The sequence below is a fragment of the Hoplias malabaricus genome, chromosome 6, assembly GCF_029633855.1.
Source record: "Hoplias malabaricus isolate fHopMal1 chromosome 6, fHopMal1.hap1, whole genome shotgun sequence".
Taxonomy (NCBI): domain Eukaryota; kingdom Metazoa; phylum Chordata; class Actinopteri; order Characiformes; family Erythrinidae; genus Hoplias; species Hoplias malabaricus.
Genome location: NC_089805.1, coordinates 36,348,341 through 36,367,941, shown reverse-complemented (window position 1 = coordinate 36,367,941; position 19,601 = coordinate 36,348,341). Strand labels below are relative to the sequence as shown.

The 19,601-nt window shown below is 41.0% G+C and overlaps 1 protein-coding gene across 2 annotated transcripts in view; it reads right to left on the bottom strand.

The window, feature by feature from the left end:
- The window catches only part of atxn1a (ataxin 1a), a 116,276-nt gene that overhangs the window by 12,525 nt on the left and 84,150 nt on the right, over nt 1–19,601 (bottom strand). The window contains exon 1 of one of the 2 annotated variants that reach the window (XM_066673809.1): nt 3,501–3,620. The exons of the other annotated variant lie outside the window; for it this stretch is intronic. The gene's annotated coding sequence lies outside the window, so the exon portion shown is untranslated. Of the gene's footprint in view, nt 1–3,500; nt 3,621–19,601 lie in introns of those variants that run through there. 2 annotated transcript variants of the gene reach the window in all.

Sequence of the window (19,601 nt, the reverse complement as noted above, 5' to 3'; positions counted from 1 at the left end):
CAGTGTAGAGGTCACATCTGTGTTCAGGCAGAAACACAACATTATACCAATCAGAGTCAACAGGCAAGGGACTCCTAACACTGCACTGGGCTAATCCTGTAACATAGTTAACAGTGAGTCATCCTGAATAAGAGTGTTTTCCAAATGTCACAAATGTAAACATCGATTTGATTAGTATTTCAAGTCCGTATTTATACTCTGTAAAAGCAGAATGTTTGTGTAATCCAGGACTACTACACTTAAATATCCAATAGCTAAATAACGATTTACTATGTTTGTAATTCTAAAGAAATAAATGTTAGAGTTATCTATAAGAAAAAGACGTATAGCATTAGCATCTACATCCGCAGGTAATAATAAGAGAAAATTCACATATTGGCCTTGGCCAAGATTTCTCATATGGTGATAATAGTGAATCCTACAAATAAAGCCATGGATATGAACAGAGATGTGAGGGTGATAAGGTCCTGATTTTTCATTCTACAACTGTACCCTTGATTAAGACATTTCTCCAAGCTGAACTGAAAAGACAAGCAATTACAGGTGCCACTTTTGGGTCAGGCTTAGAAAACCATTCAATGGACTATAGGGCCATACCCCGATGGCCTTGTGCAGAATCTCTGTGAAAAGACTTCATCAAACAGCTAAATAAGTTTCGCTAGAGGAACAAACCGAAGCGCTCTCAAACAGTTCCCTCAAGCTTTTACTTCAGAGCACAGGAAGGACAAGGAGGGGGAGCGAAGGGAAAAAAAGAGTGTGAGCTACTGAACTGACTGCAGCCTACACTGTTTTTAATGAATGTCTGTTAGTGCCAGAGGCTGGTAAGGATTAATAATGAAGCTGCTGCCAATAACTGGTATTTTGCACATGCACACACAAACACATACAGGATCACAAACGTGCTTCAGTCTGTTTCTCCATCCCAGCGGTATCCCGGGGAAAGCCAGCTCCTAATCTTCCACTGTTGCGGCCTCCCTGCTTTATCCCTCCGGATTAAGGAAAAAGCTCGAATCACGGCTCAGTCTACTCTCCCAGCATAGAGACAGCACAGCTCACCACACACACACGCACGCACACACACACACGCACGCACACAGACACACACGCTACACTGGAGCTGGGAGGGAAGGAACAGAGCAGCCTCTACTGACCTACATTAGAAGGAACACTACTCAGCACACACACACACACACACACACACACACACACACACACACACACACACACACACACACACACACACACACACACACACACAAGAAACAAGGACACACAGCAAAAGATGAGAAGTAAAGGGATTTGTATTATGCATGCACACACTCATAAAAGTACACCCACCCACCCACCCAAAGGACTGCACTGCTCCTGCTACAGACATACATTTGTAAGTTAATCGCATGGTGAGGGAGTTGGAGGGAAGAAAGGAAGAGAAGTGCGTAAGCTGGATCTTGCAGAGTACACATGCTCTATAAAGTGAAGCGTGGTCTGTTTCAGATGACATGAAATCTAAACATATTTTTCTCCATCAGGCCTGTGAATTACAGCCCAAGGTCCGTGAGCTTCAACAGCAGCGCCAAACCACTGTCATTCATCAGAAAACTTGGTGGGGAAAATGTGGCAACATTGTATTCATCTGCAAAACCGGACATTTCTTATGCTATTACACTACCAGTTCATCCAGACAAAACACGAGTGGATACAGACTGTTATGTCGTGTTGTTGGTGTCGTACTGTAGTCAGCGACTTGCCCATAGTAGGATGTCTGGACCTAAGCAGATTGTCTTTATAAGAAACATGCACTGCGTTAAAGAAAAAGGCATGATACATTTGGTCCTGTGTATATTCTTCACCCGAATACTTAAAATTATGAAGTTGAAGTGAATAAACTTAACCATTAAACACTGTTATTTACCACCACCAGCACCCAATATGATGCACTGCTTTTGCAAAAACATTGACTTGGGTTCCATGTCTGGGCAACCAGTTAGTGCTGCACCAATAAGAGTCCTTGGGCAAGACTCCTACCACTGAGTTGGTCTACAGTAACCTTGACTCGCTCTGGATAAGAGTGTCTGCCAAAATGGCTAAAATGTTAATGTACTGTTTTGTGCAGCTAATTTCGGTTAAGTGCATAGCTTGTAGGTAGCCACAGATATATTTTGGAGTCAGCAACTATTGCAGCTGAACATCAGAAACATGCAAATCCACTGAAGCTACAAAGATTTGGACCTTTAGACTGGAATGGGAGACCTCCTGGGAAAAATTTGCTGGAGGGTAAATGTGGTGTTGGTGAGGCCAACAGGGGGCACTGTCCCCGTGTTCTTTGTGGATCTCAACGCCCATGTGCAGTGACAGGATACTGTAGTGAAACAAGATGCCAAACTTCAGATAACACATAATACCAAGGTCCAGACTAGTTGAGGTCATAAAAGATCCCTGAGCATGTTCTCAAAAAAAGAGGCTGATTTAGGACGACGAATGTCTGGTGCCCCCCACCCCCGACCCTCGGACTAATGCCCAGCTTCAAGTAACCATCTCACTCATTCTCTGTCCCCTCCTCTTCAGCTAATAGCTGATGTTTGTGTAGTGTACTCATGCAGATTAGCTACCATCGCATCAGGAAAGTGAACGCTGCTCACTGCTTGTGGTCAAAGCAACTCCCTTATGTCCCAAAGAATGTAAAGCACTTTGAGAGACTAGAAAGAGCTATATAAAGATAACTATAATTAACAAGCCCATATGTATCGGCATCAGAACATTTCTATGTACAAAATAGCTATGCATTGACATTGGAAACATTATTCACTTTGTTGATGGGGAAAGCAGGCCTGAAATGCATTATACACACATGGCACCAACCACAGCACGTGACAACTTCAGAGGTCTATTTACTACTGCTTCTGCAGTATGCTGTCAGCAAGATCTAAACAGAACCTAACAGAGTCCTATGGCCCAACATAATGCCCTAGCCATTTGCTCGACTGTAAATAATGCAAATGTGATGATCAACAAGCTGTGGCTTCAGGACCGCTGTCCCTTTAAGAGGTGGGCATGGACTTAGAGTACAATCACGGCTCTCCCTGGCTCCCTTACCCCGGCGTGCCAGTTCCTCACAAAAGCTACCTCACTGAAGAAGCAGGGGAGCGAAGGACATTCAGTAGGCGAAAAAGTGTGAAAGAAACAGAAAGAGAGAAGGGAAAGTGAATGACTCTGGAAAGTGTGTGTGAGAGAGAGAGAGAGAGAGAGACAGACAGACAGACAGCGGGAGAGAGGGGAGGGTTTCCAAGCGGCTGCATGACTTGCACTTTCCCTCCCCGCCGGGAAGAAAAGGTCCCACAGCTAGTTATGTTAAAAAGCTGGTTTTAAAGAACAATTGGATCCAGCGCTGAGGGCGGATTGTCCAGCAGGAGCTGCTGAAGGTCTGCTGACCATGACCAGCAACAGGAGAGAAGCGCGCACACACACACACACACACAGCAGAGAAGTGTAAGGAGACTTACCGTAATGTCCAAAAAGCCTGAAGGTCCTTATGACTTTCTTTCTACTTTCCTTTCTAAGTGTCCAGGAAGGCCAGAGGAGTCTTTCAACAAACTCTTCTGTCCTACTCACTACTTGCCGGCTATCTCACTTCTTGCTCTTTCCCTCTCCCGCCCTCTCTTTCCTTCCCTGTGTAGGTCTCTCTCCCCTCCCTGCTGTGGCTGAGAGCCGTGTGTGGGACTCCACAGCTGGACAGTGTTGTGTCCAGTGTGTCTGTCCAGTGTGTCACACACAGGCTGCCCAGAGCCGGAGCCCTGACCGCCCGCTGCCCGCTTGACCGCCTGCATGCAGCACTCCAACGTGTGTTATGCAAGGCCCTCACTCACACTCACACACACACACACACACACACGCACGCACGCACACACAAACACACACACATACTCTCTCACTCACGCACGCACACACACACACACACACTCACTCGCTCTCTCTCTCAGCTCCTCCTCCCATGCCTCGCCTCACTGCCCTCCACCAACTTCATCAGGTATTCATTCAAAAAACACACACGCCAGCTGGCAGCATGCCCAGACTCCACTCACGAGGAGACACACACACATACGGAGCAGAGAGAGAGAGAGAGAGAGAGAGAGAGAGAGAGATGGGAGGGAAATAGGGAGGAGAGACAGCAGAGGGGGAGGAAGACACAGATAGATGACGGAGGGTGGAGAGAGAGTGAGAGAGAGAGAGAGAGAAAATGCTCAGCAAAGCAGAGAAGGGAGGTGGAAAGAGTGAGAAAGAGAGAGAGAGAGAGAGAGAGAGAGAGAGAGAGAGAGAGAGGATAAAGAGAGCAAGTGAGATTAAAGGAGAGAGTGATAATGAGAGATACTCTCTCACTCTCTCCCTCACACACACACACACACACACAAAACTCTTGGGAGAAAATGTTCCAAGGTCTTGTTATTTTATTCTGTCTGCCTAATGCATGGTTCAGCACTCACGCCGTGCAATAAAACCCACACAGGGCATGCATGCACACACACACACACACACACACACACACACACACACACACACACCTTCAACAGGAAGGCTTCCCAGGTGAGGTCATCTGAACACATTTCTGACTGTACACTATCGTATACTGAGGAATAGACATGTGTTGAAATTCCATGCTGCAATATTCAACATGTTCAATGCTGGTATTGTTCTACATGCTTCTACCTTTTAAACATCTTTAAAGCTATTTACTCTCAACTTTACTGTAGGCCATTATTCACAGCTTTATGAAACCTAGCACAATCCTTTAATAACAACTTACATAAATATCTATAAAGGCTAATTTATAACCATCATAATTCCTAAGCTGAAATGGACAAAAGTGGCCTCTGTGACAACTGACACTTGCTGGAATAAGCATTTCTACGTGTTTGTGTAGGTTACTGTAAATTGTAATGAAAGCCTTATGTGGGTTTTGTGTAGCCCTGTAAACAATGATTTACAGTCATGTTGTTTTTTAAATACGACATTGTGAGAATCATAAGTCAACGCTTAACTGGGTTATTGAATTCTCATATCAGCAAATATTATCAGCAGCCATGGCTTATGTCCAAACACAGGTCCAGGATAAGCTCACAGCCCCTGCAGCTACAACTAATGGTTTATTAAGATGAGTCAAAATTGGAAACAAATTAGAACCAAAGGAAACCAGTCTTTCAGGTTAGGAAGAATTTAAAAAATCTCGGAAAGTCTCGTCTGTATCTTAGCACTAACTCTCATTTTGGGCAATCAAATAGGGCTGATGTGCGCAAGTTTAAGTACACCTTAATAAATAAAGCAGTGCTTTACGTAAAGAGCAACTGGAAGTAAATATAAATGTGTTTGATGCCGTTATTTGTGTTCTCCACTAGGGGGCTGTAGTGGAGACCCTGCTTTAACTCCTTAGCTACAGGCTGTCGTTTGTTTCATTGACCTAGTTAGTGGAGCATTTTTGATAAATATGTTTTTCACACTGCAATGAGAAATGTGGCATGCCATGCTTAGCAATGGCACGATACAAACAAACACTCACACTGCGCACACATACACACACACACGCACACAGTGAGAGAGAAAAGACCTAAAAATATATAAATTGAATGAATGATTGAAGGCTGGGGATTAACCCTTTGGACTCTAAAGGCGTGGATGTATTGCCCACAATATTCCACACAATTCCTTACTACTGTGTAATAAGTATATGTTTGAAACTCCGGGGAAAGTTATCTATACATTTATAGGTTCCTTTGCATAGCATTCAACATATCAATGTAATAAATCCATAAATTATACCGAATTTAAACTGATACAGTTATACAACATTCTCACTATTAAAATAATTTTAATAACTGTGATGTATCCATGATTCATTTCATTATTTGTGTTATATTACACTTCATAAACAATCTAAAACTTATTAGGTCTTTGACAGTCAAATAGAGAAAGTATCTCCCTCTGAGGTAAATGCACTAACAAATTAAAAGGCAGAGAGAGAGAGAGAGAGAGAGAGAGAGAGAGAGAGAAGTAAATAAAAAAAACACATTAAAGGGGTCCCCAAACCTCTTGTGTAAATGACCTTAAAAGCATACTATGAATGTTCCACAACCTTAACCCTTATTTGTGATTTACCTAACTTTATCCCAGCCTCTAATTTGGGTTACACTGACTCCCTAAAAATTTGGTGCTCCTAAAGTGTAATATCCACTTCCAGAAAGCTCCGAGCTTCAGAGCACTGCTGAGTTTCCATCAAGCTGCTGTTACAGAGTTAATAAAAGTAAAAACGCTGACATTAGTGTCATTACTCTGTGTGATGTACTGGTGGAAGTGGCTCTGTAGAAGTAAGGCACTAAGGGCAATCTCCAAGAGCGATTCTCTAGGCTCAGCTCTGCCATGGAAAGTCTGAGAGTCCAGAGAGATAGAGATAGAGAGAGAGAGGGAGAGAGAGAGAGAGAGAGCAAGAGAGAGAGAGAGTTTTGTGTAGCCAATGAGACTCAGTACTAGAGGTTTGTAATGCTAGTCCTCCAGGAGCAGAGAGCAAGGAGGTAAAGGGGTGGAGAAGTGAAGGAGTAAATTAGAGGAGTGCATGTTTACACAACTACAAGAAACTCATGAAAAACAAGCCGCAAATGGAGGCTTTTCTGTTGTCATGACGACTGATTGGTCATGCTCTGTTTTTCAAGACCATTAAGATCATTTATTCAGTGTCTGTGCATGTAGGGTCAAAAATATGTGCAGCCACCTGTATGTGTGTGTGTATGTGTGTTCTGGAGGAGGAAGGGGAGAGAGAGAGAGAGAGAGAGAGAGAGAGAGAGAGAGAGAGAGAGAGAGAGAGAGAGATGAGGACAAAAAAAGAAGAACAAGAACAACTAGGCAAAACAGAGAGACACAACCAACTGAAGCAGTAACTGAAATGGCAAAGAACTGTAAAGATCACAATTGTTTCTCTCAGCTTTCTTTCATCCTTTCTCCTTGTTCTTCACCACAGAAACAGCAGATCCAAAAAATCAGTGACATATTCAAAATTTCAGTGACATATTCCAGTGTGTGAAACTGACAGTGTGTGAAAGTGTAATGTTACTATTCCTGCTGAAAAACCTGCTCAGTGTCTTTCTTCTTGTGTTTAAGCAGAGGACACATGACCTCTGATTCTGCCTCAGTGCACAGCTTCTGCCTCTCGGACCACCTGCTGAGCCTCTCAAAGCTTCTTACACACATACACATACCCACACACTCAGAAGAGACATCAAAAGGACTGCCTACAACTCTTCAGTCATATAGTGTATACTCTTATTCTCTCTCTCTCTCTCTCTGTTCTTTGTTCTCCTCCTCCCATTCCCTCAAGCACCAGGCAATTCTTTTCACATGTGCCTGAAAACTCCAGTGGGAAGCACACTGGAGGCAGTCTGAACTGTAAAGGAGTTTTCTCTCTGGAGCGGAGTTCTCTGATGCTGTCCTGATAACATACTGCTCCAACGAAAGCCCAGCAAAGCCCTGAGGTGTCTGTCGCTCAGTCACACTGAACTGCAGTCCCATCTACAATCTGCTTTAAACTGTATCAGTCTGAATATGGCCACAGAAGTGATTATAACAGATGACAGTAACACTGAGTGAAGTATTCATTATGCCATTTGAACAGAATTGGATGTATATTTATGATGAAATATATATGTTTTTATGATAAACAAGCCATGTAACAATGGGATTACTGGGCATATGTTTCTGAATTAAATTTAGACACAGTGCCATTGATCAAATTTCAAGGACCTACTTCACATTCACAGTTCTGCTGATTTTTAGTGTCCTTCTGAACACAGCAGCTGCCCTTTGCATTGTGTGAAAATTGCATGATGAATGGACTGAAAGAAATAGCCCAAAACTTTAAATCTTTTTACACAGATATCCATTGAAAGTTAAAAGTGTTTTATTCATTCTCCTATAAAGATACACTTTGGAGATACTATATTTGGAGTTCTTCTTTGGACAGTAACAAGATGCTATGAAGATTTAGGATATACAGTATATATAGTCACACCCCATCTCCATGGTGCTCCCTCCAGTTTTGCTAAAATCCTGTGGGAAACCCTTTGCCAACAACAATCAGCACCATTCTCTGCAGAGAACACCTGCTGCTGCAGAGGAAGTGGATGGGACTCACACATTTTTCCTATCAGATGCTCTCTCTCTGTGTGTGTGCTTGCGTGCGCGTGTGTGTCTCACTGCCAAGCATGCAAACAACTCCAGTAACAAGTCACCAAGGAGACTGTAAAACTCTCATACACCCCTTGCTTGGTGTTCCACATGTACTCCATCTGTTAATTTATTTTAGCCATGCTCTGTCCCATCATCACTGGTTTTTAAGCTGCACTTATTGTGGACATATAAGCCCAACTGTGCAAGCATTAAAAAAACACACAACACATTAAATTGAACGTTTCGGAGCAGCTGTGTTAAGTCAGTATGCCCAATTCCAAGCAACGGAATGACTAGTAGCTCCCGGCACTGAGCTTTGTTTTAACTGAAAAAATGAAGTGCCATCTATTATTTCTGGGATGAATTGAACCATTGTTTGTGATCTACACCTAATCATTCAATCTCTGTACCTGAACTCACTAATTCTCTTGTGGCTTAATGCCTTCAAATCTTTACAGAAACAACCCCTGGTTTAAGGCCTCCCCAGAAGAATAGAGGATGCTACTGACCAAGTGGAACAAACTCTGTATTAATATCCTTAATTTCATATTAAATGTAGCATTAGAAGACTTTTGGCATTTTAGCGTTCATACAGGGTGTGCACAAATGCAGAAAGAGTATATACTCATATTTGCTAGACATTTTATCAGAAACCTCTGCTGTGCAGATGAACTTTAGAGGTTTACAGTAACCCTCTGTAGCTGCTCTTTTGCTGACCAACATGTCAACCACCCGCTACCCCATAGGAGGTGGACTATTATTAGTGTGGGGGACTGGGGGTCAGAACGTTTTTATATTTTGCAGTTTGAATTATTAATCACATGCAAATATCTGGTCAGTGGGACTATGATAGTTTAAATATAAACCTACAAATTGCAATGTTTTACTCTCTTCTAGAGAGTAATCCTTCTGAACTAAAACAGACAAACCTCACTATCACACTAGTGGTCTTTGGTAGTGCACTGTGCTGGAGATCAGAGCCAAAGCCTCAATACAAATGCAAGCACCAAGGTAGTCTCTAATGTTTATATCATGTTCATACATTTATATAATCTGGAGAAGGTACAGTGAGAGGAAATAACAATAAACATAAATGGTCCAATCAAATAGTTGATTAATTATTCTATGGCGGATATAGCCACTACCTAACTATACACACATGCATGTAAGAGGAATCGCACACAACCCAAACAAATCAGAGCTCGCCCACACACAATTCAGTCCCACTGAACCCTGTAATTATCACACAACAGAGCTAGCTCACTACACCCACTCTCTCTTTCGTCATATATGTTATTGTTGTTTTCCATATCTATAACTCTCAAGATGATGCTAAACTCCCTCCCCGCCTCTGTGAGCAGAACCATGGCTCATTAGCAGGGGAGCAGACAGACTGGCAGGAGAGACCAGCAGGCTGGAGGCTTTAATGTGGACTAATAAACCCACGCTGAGGCCTGCCGCTGAGGAATGGCTGCAGATTCGTTTTCTACATGGCGTAATGTGTTGCCCTGCAAAGCCAGAACACCTGAGCATTTCAATACTTCATTAAGAAAAGTTAGGCCAGAGTTTATGGCGTCTGTTTGTAAAGCAGCATAGAAGCCAATTTTCACTGTTTACTGGGTTCAAGAAATGCAGCTGAGAACTGAATAATTTCCTAAGACAGGAAAAGACTGGTTTAACTCAAACGGCAGTGTGTTTAATTGACTGATATTAAGGTTTATCTGAAAATTTTGGTTCCAAGCCCAACTATAAGTGAAAGAGAGAGAGCTGGAGCAACCCAAACCCCACAGCAGCTGTGTGTGTGTGTGTGTGTGTGTGTGCACAGCAATGCCCTCCCCACATCCCATCCAACACTTGCCACCCCTCTCTTTGCGCGAAGTCAGAGGGTGTAACTATAAATGAGAGTGAGGGGGGAAGCTGATGTCAGCCAACAAAAGTACACTCACATACACACACCACACATGTGCACACACACACACACACACAGAGAGAGAGAGAGAGAGAGAGAGAGAGAGAAATATTTAGGGAAAGCACTAAAAAGTAATGGCTGAACTGGATATCACTGAATGAAATATGCCACAGTGCTTTACTACTTTTTATCATTACAACTTTAACATTTGTAGCATCATCAGGAACCCTAGGTTATGGGGCCACAATAATCAGGATTATAATGGACAATTACAAAAGCATTTTTTATGAATATTTTCTCAGTCATAGTTCACTGAAATGATCATATGCAGATAGATTCAATCAATGCGACATGTGTCATGTAAGTAGAAGTGGATAATTTTATTATTTATTTGGCATGTAAATAATTTATGAATAAATATGGGTGTACCATACACAGAACAGAAAAATTATGCAAATAACTCTTCACTAATAGACAAATGATACATACATGAATGTAGATTAATTAATGAAAATGACATCTTGAAAAATCATACCAAGTATGTGAAAATGCTGCAAATATGCAAATAACACCTTGCTGTTGAATCCAAAGTGAGAATAACACAGTGTATCAAAAATACAAGTTGATAATTTGGCTAAAAAGTGGAATAAAGAAATGGGTTGCATGCAAATTATCATTAAATTTGAACTGCTTCTTCTAATTTCTTGTTTCACAGAAATTATTTTGCATGCAGCATAACCTTGTTCTAATCCGGTATCACTGTACACTGTAAAGCCAGTGTAAGTGTTCACATGGTTTTGTAGCAGTACAGTAATTGATAGTAATACCAGTAGGTCAGGACAGCAGTGAGTAGCTGATTAAACACAGTCACATTGGGATGAAATACAGACAGCAGTGTAACACAGAGCTCTTAGTGAGGTTGAGCTACAGAGGTGACCTTGCTGTGGAGCTCCTCCTTTCATTTGGAGCTCAGAGCAAGAGTGAATAATCTCTCAGTGTAGATCCCAGGCATGAACAGCACGACTGATGAGAGAGTGTTTAATTCAGTTCAACAAATAGTTCCTTCTCTCTATAATCTGAAATTAAACTTTTAAACTAAAAATTATTTCATCTTCATCTACAGTGTACCAAGGCAAACTGTAAGTAAATTCAAAAAGGGGATGTTCTGTTCTGAATGTGTTACAATGTTTATCTTCTATAATGCTGAATATAGAAGATATGAAATAGGGCAAACAAAATATGCAGGGCAACATATGGACTACTATCCTTAATTATAGAAATTAGTGGTCAACCGATAAGGGTTTTAAAACGGTCAATGCCAAGGATGGTATTTAAAGAGCAGGGCGACCGATGGCCGATATATAATACTGATATCATAATGTTTTTTTCTTTTTTTTGTTTCCTTTTTTTTGCAACTGATAAAACACAATTTAGTGAATAATAATAATATTAATAATAATAATAATAATCAGTTAGCCCCACTCCGGGTGACTGTCTGTGAGGAGTTTGCAGTGTTATGCCCGTGTCCATGAGGGTTTCCTCTGGGTGCTCCAGTTTTCTCCCACAGTCCAAAAACACACGTTGGTAGGTGGATTGCTACTTAAAAAATGTGTCCATAAGTGTGAGTGTGTGAGTGTGTCTCGCCCTGCAAAGGACTGACGCCCCCTCCAGGGTGTGTTCCTGCTTGCATTCAGTGATTCCGGGTAGGCTCCGAACCCACCGCGATGCAGAACTGGATAAGCTTTTACAGACAATCTGTAACCGCTTGTCCAATTCAGGGACAGCCTACCTGGAATCATTGGGCACAAGGCGGGAATACACCCTGGAGGGGGCGCCAGTCCTTCACAGGGCAACACAGACACACACACACCTCACTCACACCTCACTCACACCTACGGACACTTTTGAGTCGCCAATCCACCTGCAACGTCTGTTTTTGGACTGTGGGAGGAAACCGGAGCACATGGAGGAAACCCACACGGACACAGGGAGAACACACCAACTCCTCACAGACAGTCCCCGGAGCGGGAATCGAACCCACAACCTCCAGGTCCCTGGAGCTGTGTGACTGCGACACTACCTGCTGCGCCACCGTGCCGCCATGAATAAATCAATGAGACTTAATGAATCAATGAGAATTTTATTACTATTGTCTGTAATGTCTCTGCTGTTTGCGTTCTGCAGTGTACTTATTTTAAATAAAAAACCTATCAACTAAATGAATGTACAATGTGCAAATAAAAGTGAACTTTATATAAAAACTTATGAATGAAAAATAAGTCTCACTGCACTTAAAAACATTTACCATTTACAAGCAGATTGCAGCATCTTTGTTTCTGAGAGAACAAACATTCATATACTTACATAAAAAAAAATGTAAACAACATCAGTGCACACAGTGCACAACATCAGTAACACCCAGCTGCGTCTCTATTTTTAGTCTCAGTGAACTTTTATTTAACACTAATGAATAAAAGCAAAGGGGACGCGACAGAGTAAGGTCAAGACAGCAAGTAGAAATAGATAAATAAATTCTGGAGTTAAGGACTGCAGTGGAGGCGAATAGGGGAAGAGGAAAGTAATACTACAGGACGAGCTTAAGGGTAGGCTCGCCGTGTTAAGAAGAGCAGAAAACTTGAGGGAAAAAAAAGGAACATGCAAGGGCAGCATTCTTTAGGAATCCATTTAATTTTGTGAAGACTTTATTTGGTAAGAAGAAATCTGGGAGCTTAAAAGTTGGAAAGAGGGAATTACAGGAGCATTTCAATGGCATGTATACAGATAAAGATGAGGCAAAGGAGCTAGAGTTGCCACGGGATATTCCACTATTAGGTGAAATCGAGTGGCAAATGGAGGTTAGCTTACCAAAATGGATTGAGGTTAAAGATGTGGTGTATCATGCAAAAGCAGGTTCTGCTCCAGGGCCTAATGGTGTGCCATATCTGGTGTATAAGTATGCACTTGAGGTCTTAAAGTTTTTGTGGAGGTTGATGGTTGTTGTTTGGAAAAAAAGGATCATTCCAAAAGAGTGGAGAAGAGCAAGCGGTATTCTTATCCCTACCGTGAAAGATGCTGTGAGTATAGAACAGTTTCAGCCCATAAGTCTTCTGAATGTGGAGGGGAAGATTTTCTTTAGTGTAATAGCACATAGACTTGCTGCTTTTTTGAAAGCAAACAGCCTCATTGACACATCAGTACAAAAGACTTCTGGTTTTGCAGGATGTTTGGAACATACCAGCATGATCTAGCATCAGATTCAGACAGCTAAGAAAGAGGGTAGGGATTTACATGTTGTTTTCCTAGAATTAGCTAATGCATTTGGCTCAGTGCCACATAAACTTATGTGGAAAGCTTTTGAATTCTTCCAGGTGCCAGATATGGCTACTAGGCTGGCTAAAGCATACTTTGATGATATTCCATTTTGCTTTAGTACAGGGAAATTTGTTACATCATGGCAGCGATTAGAAATAGATAAAATTGCTGGATGTACGATTTCACCATTAGCATTTACTATGGCCATTGAGGTAGTAATTAGGGCCTCTAAGTAGGTTGTAGGCATAGTACTTGACTCCCCCCAGTTAGGGCTTACAGGGATGACATGATGATGCTAATAACTACTGTGCCTTGCACACTGCGGTTGGTGGAGAAGTTCAGAAATAATCTAAGGTTGGCTAGGTTGAAAGTTAAAACAAGCAAGTCTAAAAGTCTGTCGATTGTCAAGGGAAAACTTGTGCAAGAAACTTTTTGATGGAAGGAGAAATGAGCCGATACTGATTATCTTAAATTGGCATTAACCATCGGTCAAATTGGCATTAACCAATCGGTCAACCACTAATTGAAATACAAAGTGCTACTCTAAGGTCAGTTAAGACAGCAGTGGAAATGGCAAATATATAGCCATTGGAAGAGCTAAATTCACACTTTGGTTTTTCCAAAAAGGGTTTTTTTCTTGCTGATACTTGGCCATTTTATAATGCTCAAATATCTAGACTTTGTTTTTAAGTCACTCCATCACTCTATTATGTGAATACCATCAAATGCACCACACATATTTGGATGATATATAAATTGTGCAATGTTTAATACAATACTGTGATATTTTATGCATCTATTTATCTACCAATGAGCAATATTTAATGTGCAATATACCATGTACAATAGTCATGTTCATTTAGTTTAGTATATATCCATCAGAGTTTTTGATATTTCTTATTTTTATTATTTTTTATATTCCATTGTCTATGTTTACAGTAAGCACTAGGTTCTTTCTTTGTTACCCTCTTTTATATTACTAAGTACTTTACTGTCCCTGTGCTGCTGAAAAACTTTGAATTCCCCACTGTGGGACTGGATTATCTTATCTTAATGTTTAAATTCACTATTATTACTTCAGATTGTACAAAAAATTTAAATTAGCATGTGTCAGTAAGCGTTTGGCTATAGCATGTAATACAAAAAAATTCTTAAAATGTCAAAACCATGTTGACCCTGAAATTATTGGTAGATCCTTGCTAAAGAGCCCTCTGAATGAAGAGACTGTCCAGTTCAGTTCCAGTTCAGTTCCCTCCACAAAACAAACACTACATTCAGAGCTGTGGCCACTACTGCAGCCAAACTCTAGCCTCAAATCAATTTCATGCATTTCTCTGCCCTTGGCACAAAGCTTGCACAAAGTGCGGGTGTCCTGCCCACTGCTGCTGTTCTATCCATCCTTCTCTCCTTCTCCATTCACCCAAACATGTCCAAATCCTCCTCTATCAGGCCAGACACACAGAGCGCTGGGGTTTGTGTGTATTACGCTCAGGCAAAGCACTGCTAAGCTCCTCTATTACGCGCTAATCCCACAGGAGTACACACACTCTGCTATACACAGTGATACGCTGACAAAGAGACACACAGCACACAGACACACAAATATACACACACTCAGACACATGCTTTCACCGAGCAAACCATGGTAACAAACCTCAACATGTACAAGCTACTCACATAACATGGCTTTCTCATTATTCCTAAACATATACTGTCATTACTGAAGCATGAATGCAGACACACATACACACAGCTGCCTGGTTGTGTAACTGTATGTACTGTATGCTTCACTAATCTACTGTTACCACTTTCATTGTGTTGTTTTTTAATGAAACTCAAAAGCCTGTAACATTAGGGGGCCACGATGTGAAGCATCATATATGCACTGATAATTCTCTCATAAGATCAAAGCAGGACAAGGGAAATGCCAAAATGTGTGTAACAACAACAACAACCACACATAAAAGAAGGCATCCTGCCTTATTTATTATTATTCATTCATTCATTCATTCCTTGTCTGCAACCACTTATCCTGTTCAGGGTCGCAGTGGGTCTGGAGCCTACCTGGAATCATTGGGTGCATGGCGGGAACACACCCTGGAGAGACCGCAGTCCATCGCAGGGTGACACATTCACACATTCACTCACACACTCACACATTCACTCACACACTTACACTTTTGAGTAGCCAATACTGTTCATTGTTTTGATAATTATTTTGTATTAATAAGGATAACCCTAATTGCTTTCCTTGTTTTGTAACTCATGCCAGGCTAACCCTCACCTCCATTTCTCCTGCTTCTCCAAGCATCCTGACCCACACCTTGTTCACTAGAGGATCACGCAGGGGCAGAAACACCAGCACATTAGCCCTTAAAGCAAGAGCCAGAAAGTAGCTGTGTGGCAAACACTATTCACCCATAACAACACAGATGAGCTGCGGCTCAGCATGCAGCCCTGCTCCAGTCCATTCAGCCCTGCAGACACCTGCTGTCAAGTTCTTTGTGTGTTTGACAGCATGGGGCTGGACATCAGAGAAGCTCTGTGGGGCAGGAACTCTTCGTTTTGTGGGCAGAGAGGTGGATGTGCAACTGCACTCTGTGTGGTCTTGTATTCCTCCATTCTGGCCCTGCTGGACCACACTGGACCAGAAAAGGTAGCAGGCTGACAGCAGGCCTGCTTTAAGGCCACTGCTGAGTTTCACAATGTCTCCCATCTAACTTCACAAGGCAGACTAATGCATGTCATGGCTGTTCAAACAAAAACATGACCACAGTTACATTTTGAATGAGCCCAGAGCTTTTTTGGGTCACTACCTATTGCCAACTGATGGAAAATCAGTTGTTGGTGAAGGTTCACAACATGAAAAGACACCTTACTGCGATTTTACTGCTACAGAATGTAATTGCAATATGCACTGAAATGCATTACAAATATACAGAAAAAAACCTTTGACATAGTCATCACAGAGTGTGGTAAGTTACATAATCCAACATGGTAAAGAACCACTTACTACCACACAAACGTCTGTGCTCTGTAAAACATGCATTTGTTGGGTTCTACTAAAAAACAGACCCATGAGTAACAAAGTGACATGCCTCTTAGTTAATAATAACATAGTTTATTCAATAAAAACAAGCTCCATTTTTTTTTTTCATGGCAAATGCTTGTCAGTGTTGGTCAGATAGCATTTAGCTGGAGAAATAAAATATCCCATTCAAAATGCATCCATACAGCAGTGAAGGCAAAGGCCAATCAGAGTTTAACAGAAGGTATTGTAATCATATTTATTAATCCGTTTACACCATTATATTTTATGCACAAACTGTCAATGTCAAGGAGTCTTTAGGACCCTCATTTACTTATTTAATTCTTCATGTTATGCACGTATTTGCATATAGCAACCTATTGTGTCATCAGTAGTAAGCACTGCCATAAAAATGAACAAAGTGGGATATCATGGAACCTTTAAATGCTGTGAATCTGCAAAAGCTTCAGAATTTTCAGTGCCATTACACAGGGCCTAACAACAGTTTATTGTGCAGCTGATAATTAGTTCAGTGTATTGTGCAGTCCTTAAAAATGCAAAAGCAGCTAAGAGCGAGGATTCTGGCATCTGAAAAGCCTTTTCTTTCACAAGACTGTGATCACTCATTCGTAACAAATCAAACATTTAGATAACACTGAGCTAATAAACACATTGTGAGCAATGAGAATAGAACAGTAACCCCCATCAACCCCTCCAGCCCCCACCAGCCACCTCCTCTATAAACAGAATGAAATCTGATAGCATGAGAACCACACGACCTGCCAGAGAGAGAGAGAGAGAAAATAAAGGGACAGAGAGGGGATTGGGACCACACTGGAAGCTGTAGATCGCTGGCTGTGTTTAGGTCGATGTAAGTGCTGGATTAATAAACAGAGGCGTTTGTTCTTGGACATGAGAAATGGCTTGAACGCTTTATGCTGTTAATCACGAATTCTGAAAGGACAGCTCCTGCTGTTTTGAAAAACACACAGGCCTGTTGGCTCTGTCCACACATGGGTCAAGGGATGTCTATTTAGTGATACTGGCCAGAGACTGCTAGCCATAGACTTACTGTTGTCTGTTGACTGTATATAGCTTGCCATTATATAACCTGACTCATGTCATTAGAGTTCAGCATAACACAAAAACAACTTAGGTACTGTTGACAAAGCTGTGTAGAGCATCATAAATCCATATTGATTTATTGTTTAGAAATAACTGTATAATTAATTACAATAAAGAATTATAGACAGGAAAGAAAAAGTTCACACAGGTATAGTTATAATGGTATGTGTGATTAGTGTTTGTAAAATTGGTTTGTGTGTTTTAAACAAAGAATATGAGGAATAAGACCTGGTACTTCAGCCTTGACTTGTGAGATATTTAAGGTGGAGCAGAAAATACAAAGAAAAGGATGGTGAAATGCAATTATTAGCCTCACAAACAGGCCTATTTAAGGTGGAAATAAAAGTCTGAATATAAAAATTGTGAATATGAAACAAACATCTGCCTCCTAAAATGATATTTAAGGTGGAAGGAATAACCGATAAAGCAGACTACATCAGCCTTGTGAAGCGCTGAGAGCCGGTCTTTTGACCGCAGTGACTGACTACTCAGAACGCCTTTTTGGTTTTGGTATGGGAAGGTAGCACTGTGCTCAGAGTAGTTAGTCATAATAGTCAAATGACCTGCACTCTACATTTCTAAGTTCAGTAGATCAAAAAGGTATGGCATTTCTAGTGTTAGGGTGGAAATGTTTGTGATACCTCCGGCAATAAAAACGGCAGAGACTTGTTTTCTTTTTATCTCGCTGCTTTCTGCCTGCCTTCCCTCTCTTTCTGTGTTTCTCTCCATAGAAAGGTGGAACGGCTTAATTCTGTTAGCAAAAACGTAGCAAGTTTTAGTTTTATCCTCTTTTCAACAACAGCTTTCAATTAATGTGAACCTGAGTACAAACACAGTTTTTATTATAACTTTGATTAAAACAGTCATAAACACACTTGAAAAGACATGACTGTACCTAAGGCTCCATGAAGCTCCTACTCTCTGCAACTGTAAGACAAGAGCTAGTACTCGCACATGCACGTTTCAACAATGTCCTATCGGTCAGTGAATCAGAGAAAAAGCCTCCAAGATGGATTGATAGGCCATCCAGCAGTAACATTATATACCCCAGAAGTCCCTGGTGTGACCAATCATATAATCACAATGCACATGGCTTCTAAAGAAACAACCAGATTAAACATAAAAGGAATCAGAAATTGAATGGTAATGCTTAAAACCTACTTCAGTATAAATATACATTTCTTTATTCGCCTGTAATCGTGAGTAGAAGTGAAATGATTAATGTTCTTATGCAGAGTGATTTACAGTTTAATTATGTTACTGATGCCGGCAATGCAGCTAGGAGTTGCACTTGAATAAATGTGACATGTATTGAGTATCTACTATAAGCATGAGAATTGGTACAATATTATAAAATGTCTGACAATATATAAAGCACATATTTCTGTAATAGGCAGAGATTCCAAAGGCAGTTCCAGTGTTCATAACTCAAGTATGATGAGTTATACTCACCATAAAATATCACCGGTGTCCTTTCATGAAAATCAAATCACATTAAGAAAAACTTTCTTCTTTCATATTGCTTTGAATTCACAGGTAAGATTTAAAACAAAAGTGAATTATAGCACAATACAGTAAAAAGCACATATCCTTACAATGCATAGCTTCTGCCTTTTTACTTTGTACTTTACAGAATGTACTATACATTCTGTATATTTGCCTTTTAATTTCATGGCTCCAGGATCAGTGTAACACATATAGGCCTAAGGACACATGTTTAAGGCCTGCAAGTGTGTCAAAGGTGTGTTCTTCTGCAGAAATCCTTCCCATTAACACCGGCTTGTCTTCAAGAACTGAATGCTTACTTTTGACACCCATATTACTATACATCCATACATACCACTACACAAAATTCTACACTTCTACTATAAGTTTAAGCATGTGCATTCATACACACCACTACACAAGTGTCTACACTCTGCATTCAGTGTAGTAAAAAGCCCAGTAAAGAATGTAGATAATATGAGCAGGTTAGATGTCAGTAGTGTAATCTGATATTAGTGTGTGAGAGTGTGTGTAGTC